At 35.7% G+C, this 8,019-nt stretch overlaps 1 long non-coding RNA gene across 1 annotated transcript; it reads right to left on the minus strand.

Moving 5' to 3' along the window:
* Nucleotides 1-1,348: 1,348 nt before the first annotated feature.
* On the minus strand, nucleotides 1,349-5,588 carry LOC148871482 (uncharacterized). Its single transcript, XR_016106494.1, has 2 exons — nucleotides 5,178-5,588; nucleotides 1,349-1,713 (listed from the first exon to the last, which is right to left on the minus strand). It is a non-coding gene; the product is annotated as an uncharacterized LOC148871482 (long non-coding RNA).
* Between the last annotated feature and the right edge of the window lie 2,431 nt (nucleotides 5,589-8,019).

Raw genomic sequence — 8,019 nt, forward strand, 5'->3', positions numbered from 1 at the left:
GATAATAATTAGAGCACGAAATCAAAGAACATACTCTATTGATTGTGAGGGAAAATTAAGCAAAACCTTGGAACAATATGAGATGACTAAAGCTCCATAAGTAACAAGCATTTCTAGTGGTGGAATTAGCATAAAGGTTGCTAATGTTTGAACTTTGAACATTAAAGATGACTTCTATGGGCTTTTTTATATACCCAACATTTAGTCCGTACGCGTATTTGCCATTAAATGAGCTATATGAGCTACTTTGAGGCAGCTTTAATGATCAATGTCTTTCTTGCATAGATTCTTTTTTACTCTTTTTTTTTCCAGTTTTTCTTTAGCATTTTTCCAGAAAGTAATTCTACCACCAGAAAATAGAAGTTTATATTTCACGTTTACCAACTCATTTGTGGGTTCTCTACAACAAAGGTGCACTTGCTTTTAGAACCAATCAAAGGAGAATGAGTAAAATTAGGAGGAACAAAGGCAATGGGTTTGATAGATCATTGCATTTACTTCCCTACTGTGTTTGTTCAATTTGGGTTTTGATATGAGCTCTTACTTGCTTTGTGATTTGTCTCTTTGATAAAGGTTTCAAAGAGAAAGAGGAGGAAGAGAGAGAGAGAGAGAGAGAGATGAATGTTATTGGTTTGATTAACATTAGTTTTAGTCCTAGAATACAAAATGATCAAAATACCCCTTAACAGCTGAACAACTGTAATTTTACAAGAAAAGTTCTTAAGGTTGCGTTTGGAAAGAAGGTAAATACAATTTTGCATAGTGTAAATTAGCATTCCACCGGTTTTGCTTTTGTATGTTTGATTTATGCTCTTCACATTTGGCACCAAGATGCAAAACAATCGGTGTGATTTTGCTGGCATTTGGAAACTTACACCAATATAAAAAAGTGTTAGATGGTTATCATACAAAATTTTAAGACCTTTTGACTATTAAATAGCAACTCTTCCAACCTGCCCATGAGCCACTTGGAAGACCTCCAAAAATTGAATGGAAAGAGAGAGAAACAAAAAATTGAAGATGGAGTATTGCTCAGGGTACTTGAAATATCAATCTTTGTAGACTTTTTTTTTGAAAAAGATGAAGTAATTAATTTACTGATGGATGAAAAAAAATACAAGCAAGCTACCGGGCAAATCAATGAGAGCCTAATACAGCAAGAGAGCGTACATAAGAAAAAGTCCCCATCTCTGTTGCAAGACCAGATACCGGTTGTGGTGAGAGGTTGGGACAAAAGAAAAAGAGATTGGTAGCTTTAGATGATGTAACTTTATGCTCAAAGAGGTTGCTGGACTGAAATCCTACTAATAAGTTTGTGCTAGATTGGTGGATGTACATAATAAGCAAATGAAGGCAAATTAATGGACGAGACTATAGTTTAGATTCCACCAAAAAAAAAAAAAAGAAATTGTCAATTTTCATGCATTATGAACAACATGCTAGAAAGAAGTGAGATAATGATTATTCTCACAATAATATAATAGACATTAATAAGCATCATACCACTGCTAAGACCCAACAAAAAAGATTAAACTAAAGCTGATTACTATACTTGTTCCATATAATAGAAAGAAATCAAGGTGGTCCCACCCATTCACCATGCATTTTTCTTTCTTGGATCATCCAGAATGAATGTGTTGGGGATGAGGACAAGAATTAACTCATTTGTCGACTTTAGCTCTATGGAGCAGCAGTATGTGCATATCCCTTGTCCTCCATGAAATGGGAAAAAAAAGAAAAAAAAAAGAATATCAACAGAAAAGGGTATTTTGTTATTTTAATATATAGAATAGAGAGAGAGAGAGAGAGAGACAATTGCAGATAATAGAAGTTAAATATTTAGGATGTAATTAAAGAATGCAAGCATGAGATCTATGATAGATACAATACATCTCAAAAGTTAAATAAAAGACGATGACAAAGAGCTAGCTAGATTTGATTAAAGTTTAAAACTATGCTACTAGAGTCATTTCCAATAGATTTTGTTGGACTCTTTTCTCTCCCTATCCCCACTAACACACAAGGTACTTAATGTATCAAGGTGGTAGCCTTGAATTCAGGTGGACCAACAATACATGACATTTCAACTAACACCTCCAATATATTGCAAATAACCGTATCTTCCTTTCAGGTAGCTCTCTTTGTTTCTGTCTATATTTTATTTCTTCAAGAGTGATTTAAAGCTGGAAATATTTCACAAGATGGTTTACAGCTCCAAGAAAATACTATAAGTCATGGATTCCAGATTAGGCTCTTCTTGTAGGAATACCAAATACTAGAGAGGTATCTTAAAGTGGGATACATGAATTAAGACAGAGAGAGAGAGAGAGAGTGCTAATAAAAAGGGCATTCTCACAAAGTCAAATTTGCATTTGTTAACATTCATAATGAGGTATCAAGGGATAACCATCTTAATACAAAGGTGTATTTTGGATTCTAGTTTTTGTATTTCAACTTTTCAATTCAACCATCATTTCCCAACTTGGCCAGAGTAATTCTCCAAAGATGAAAATAGTCAAAGATTGGGAAGTTTAACATGATCCTAATGGCCAAGCGTCTCCAAGACTGACTTGCCACTTAGTGGATGGAACTCATATATTAATAATGAGTTTATGTAAATCACACAGTGAAGTTCCATTCAAATGGATGAAATTCATCAACATACGAATTCACTAGCTGTACAGTTCATGGAATGATTTGGCTGGAAAACGTATGAAAAGTTCTATCTGTGTATGGTGACAAGATTTAGTGGTGTGAGTGGGTGGCTAGAGAACATATGAAAAGTTATATCTGCATTGTAGTTTCCTCTCCCTCATATACAACTTTTAGCATTTATTCCATAGGTACTGTCAGAAGTTCCACTTAGAAATTAGTTCTTGCTAGCTAGTTTCTAGCTGAAGTTCCCCGTAAGTGGTAAGAAGTTCCGATACTCGTCAAAATGGTTTTCAAGATGACCCACCCATACACCAATAACCTTCTGGTTACTAACTAAATATTTTCGTCATTGAATCCTATTGGAAGGCCTTAAGTGGGTTATCTCTTCAACTCCTAAACATGTAAAAAAATGGTTGGTCTATGATTGTCTCATTGCTCCTTGCTTTTTTATTAATTGGATATGAATTATATCTGGCCAGTCTCAAGGTATGGAGCAAGTTAAGTCAATTCATCTACCAAAACAAACTTCAGTTGCCCTTGTTCAATCAGTGTCCACAAGATCCATGATTTCCCTAATTTTCCAAGAATTACAATTGGTCACCAGCTAACAGTTGCCTTCTGAACTCTAAACCATGTATCCTTCAAGGTTCAATCTCTATCTAATAGGCAGGCACCATGATTAGTTGTGACTTGTGAGAAACACAACCTCTGTATTCTTTTGACTCTTGACTGTTCAAGCCTAACCAAAATGTAGCTTGTTTAGAACCCAAACGAAAATTCCAATAATTTTTTTTTGTTTTCTATATAACATGATGAATCAATAACCAATACAAAGGTTGCAATCTGACTTCTTGACCCCACTTGAATCCCCATTTGTATGAAATAACCCACTAGCAGGAGTATATATGGAACCCAGACTGGTCTCTGGTTTCCCTAATTTTTAATTGGTTCAACCCAATCTAAATAAATCTAGGCTGCATGATCTAGTTTCAAAATCTTCATAAACAAATCAAATGGATGAATTGGTATCCCTCCCTCCCCTCCCTTGAAAAAAATCTCAAACATTTGCATTTGGAAGGATCTCAAATGAAACCTTTGACATTTTCTCTAGTTGGTTTCTTCTGCTCAACCCAAACAACCATCCAAAAACTTTAATCTATTTATTTTCTTATTTCCACTTTCTCCCCTCTCTCCTCTTGTATGTGGCATTCAACTAGTTCTCAGTAAAGCAAATGGCCATGCAATTCTAGCTAGACCATCAACAGTAGAAGCCACCAACAACAACTCAATGCGTTAAATATGGCAAAAGAAACCCCCCTGAAAAATATGGGAGTTTAATTTGCCTATGGAAGCAACCAATACCAATAAGAATATACAATCAATGAACATCAACAACCATAGAGAAATGCGTCAACATTTGAATGGAACAACCCAACTTTCAGCAATCACCTAGTATCCATTCATTGAAACTTGCTCAAGAATAGTATACCATAAAAAGCAAGTCAAAGAAATCAGAAAAGATGGGAAGATAAACTAAAAACAAAGCAACAAGAATATGCCATTTAGACTTCTCTTAGAATCAAATTGCAACAACAATTGAATGAGTTTGTAGCAATTGTATATATCGATTTATAAGAGCTAAGTAACAATTAATACATACCGAATACCGATACTAACACAATACATACAAATACATGGTAAATACAGTAAAAATTTACCACGACTGCTGATTTCCTATTGTGCTACAGGTAAGTATCGGCAAAAAAAAAAACAATACATATTAACACTCTGAACTTTCGGGTTAACATTGGGTTGGATTGTTGTAGGATCAAATTGTTAATAAACTAATCCAATCCAACAAATAACGATTTATCTAGAGTGGTCCAATTCAATCTGATAAGCATAACGGATTATCAAAGTCCAATTTAATTGGATAGGATCCGATCCATTGGCTGCCTTTATTGGCATACCACCATGTATTAAAGGGGTATTAACCAATGTAAATGGTTTTGCCTAAATCTGATACAAAATTTAAGAATATGACTGCATTTGGTTGTAGTACAAATTCCATTTGCATTGGTGTAAATGCATGGGAATGCAAAAGGGTTGAGAGTAAATTCTAATTTACTTTTACTTTAGACTTGACTTCTCTTATTTGTATGTGAGAAGTAAAACGAAGTGGCATTCACTTTAGATGAAAGAGAATGGAGGAAGGAGGGTTATTTTTTTAGGCGTAAGGTAGGATGCAAGATAATACAAGTAAATTGAAATCAAATGCCTGATAAATCCTTATATTGTCTTGTCTCAGATTAAAATAGAAGTTATCTTCATAGAAGCAGTGCATCCCAATCAAAAAACTAAAATTTCTGCATGATAAATCTGATAACTACAACTCGTCAAATCACTTAAAATCTTATGGAATGAACTGTCATAAAAGAAAATATATATTTATTCATCCTTGCAACTACTCTTCCATCTAATAAAGGTAACAGAAATGATGAATTAACCCACCCATCTCCTACCTAAAGAGCCGTTTTGGTTGGACTCCTTAGATCTTAGAAGCTGCTATGGATGAGGGTAAATAGCCATTTCGGTGTGACTCTTTAGATCTCAGAAGCTGCAATGGATGAGGGTAAAATAGCCGGTTCGGACTCCTCAGATCTCAGAAGGAAGCTGGTGGACGTTTCAGACTCCTCAGATCTCAAATCTAAGAATGGGAAATGAGAAAATAGTCGTTACTCAGACCACCATGCGGTGGATGAAGGTAAACTCATTGCTTATTTCCCTCGATGGAAGAAGAGAGTAAATTTTTACTTCGAAAAAATCGATCAGTTTTCCACTCTCATATCGATGTAAGCTCCAGGATGTTTGCAAATTTACATCGATAATAGAGGTATTTTGACACTGTTTCCAAACACATGGAAACGTGGACCGAAATGCAAGAATGCACTGAACCGATATTTACCTCCTTTCCAAACGCAGCCTAAAGGTGGTAAGAAATCTTACCCAAAGAAGAAGATTGACTGACCTACTTTGGATCTTAGTGAACACCTCTGAGGTTTGGTAAGATGGAGGCGTGTGTCTAACCAATATCCTTTGTCTTCTCGTATGTAAGATGTGTTCACTAGAGGTTGTTTGGAGCCTCAACAACCAATAGAGATTAACCCATCAAAACTATTGGTGAATTTACAATTTACTTCATAAAATTTCTCTTACCTTTAGAAGACCAACACCACCCAACAACTTTAAACTACCCATTGAATTACCTATTACCTTTGTACTTGGAGCACACAACATGTCACCATTTTCATTATAATCAACATAGAGTATTGTTGGTGAGAGACCATAGTAATGAGAGCATGATTGACCGCTGTGCCAATACTCAGTTGTGCACACAACACCAATTCAATTAGCATCCTATAGGCAAAAATGGAAAAGAGGTCAATAGTTCATCTTGACCAAGGCATTTTAGAAGAAAAAGGTAAAGAAATGAAATAATTTCTAGAGAGCAAATAGACATTTCAATATTACTAGTAATTATGCATGTGTTTAAAAAGTTAATATGTACGGCTAAAAATGGTGCTATAAACAGGATACAACATTAAAAATATGGTGTCGTGTTAAAAGAATAACATAACATGAATAAAAGTCTTAAAGACAAAAGAAATGTACATAAGAGTCTTAGCATGCCTTTAATCTCAACAAATTGTCCTACTTTGGTGATAAAACCTTAAATTATCTAAATAAATGCACACATACAAGGGGAGAGGAACCAAATTTTCAGCTTCTTTTGAGGATTTACATAAGAGTTGATTATTTGCCTCCAAATAGAAAATTTTACTTTTGGAGGAATGAGACCATGTTAAAGAGCTTTGAATAGGGAAGGGTTAGAATTGGGGTTTGGGTGAAAGGTTCTATGTAAACATGTAGGTGAAGCATCAAATTGGCATGAAACAATCTCACTTGATAATTTATTCTTTGTTAGGATATTCAACACAAATTTTATATGGGCTCAACAAACCCAAGAAACTCTGTTCACTTGAGTGGATCACTTTCATTGATCAAGGCAACATTTGTCCTTAAGGAAAATCGTATGCTTATAAAGAAACTCTCAAGGGATAAGAAATTTATCATGGGCAATGGGTATCCAAGGTGTTTGTTGTTGTTTCTGGTGTGTTTAAGGGGATGTGGTTAATTGCTGCCTAAAGAAAGGTGAGGGAGATTTTGCTTTTGCTCTATCAATCTCAATGCCTTAGTAATAGTAATAGTAGTAGTACTTGGGTGAATCAGATCTATTTTACAAAAGAGACAAGTTAAAGATGAAGGGATGAAAGATCCATCATAGGGATGGCCGAACTCTACATGAAGGTTGGGCGAATTTTCAAAAAATTTCTCTCTCCCATCTGGGAATTGCATTCCCTATTTTAGAAAACTGCATTTTCAATGATCAACCTTGAACCCAAAACTGGACCAGATCTGAAACCAAAAGGGAGGTGAGGGATATACTTGATACGAAGTAGCAGTAACTCCCAATGAAGGTATTCACGCCCAAGGAGAAGACCAAAACCTGAATCCACTGAAAATGACACAGTGTGTGAAGAAGCAGTATCAGCAAGATGGCTTTCAGCAAGAACCAGGATTCTTCAGCAAAAATCGAACAATGGCTGGTGAGCACGACTTCAGATTGTTTCTTCAATCAAGAACCTTTCTTGATCTATTCCACAAGAGGGGATCGAACTGGGTAGGGATGGCAAGAATATGAGAGAATTCTGCAAGTTGCTGTGTGTTAAAACTGAGGAATTTGCCCCCTATTTATAGTCTTCTTTGGATCAGCCTCCTAATCTAATTAGAAGAGAGTTTATTGATCCAAATCTGATATTTGGATTTGGACTCTTAAATGGATAAGACTTATCTTATCCTTTCAGCTAATCCTAATCAGATTATAAACCAGGTCTTGCCTCATTTTAATTAACTAATTTAAGCCTAGTTCGAATTGGGCTTTAGGCCCATTAAGCTTATTTGTTCACTTACCCCTTAACTTACTGCCCAATTGGCTCTCTTTGTATGGCGTGGGACCCAAACATTGATCTATACATCAACCACATGGGTTCAACCCAACCTTTGTTACAAGGCCTGATCGAATTCACTGTAGGAGACAATGAACCTCTAAGTCCATCACCATGGGCTCTTAATGGGCCCAACATTTACACAAAATGGTCTTTGGGTCTAGCCACCTTATGAAAACCCAAGGACTATGGGCTGATGCAAGATTAGCCCATTAGGTATTACTATCAATGGTCTTACACTTAACCTTTCAGCCCATAATGATCAAACACTACCTGACAAAAGAGGACCTCTCCCTTG

This window comes from Nelumbo lutea, chromosome 2, assembly GCF_056320005.1.
Source record: "Nelumbo lutea isolate HS-2025 chromosome 2, American lotus-T2T, whole genome shotgun sequence".
NCBI lineage: Eukaryota > Viridiplantae > Streptophyta > Magnoliopsida > Proteales > Nelumbonaceae > Nelumbo > Nelumbo lutea.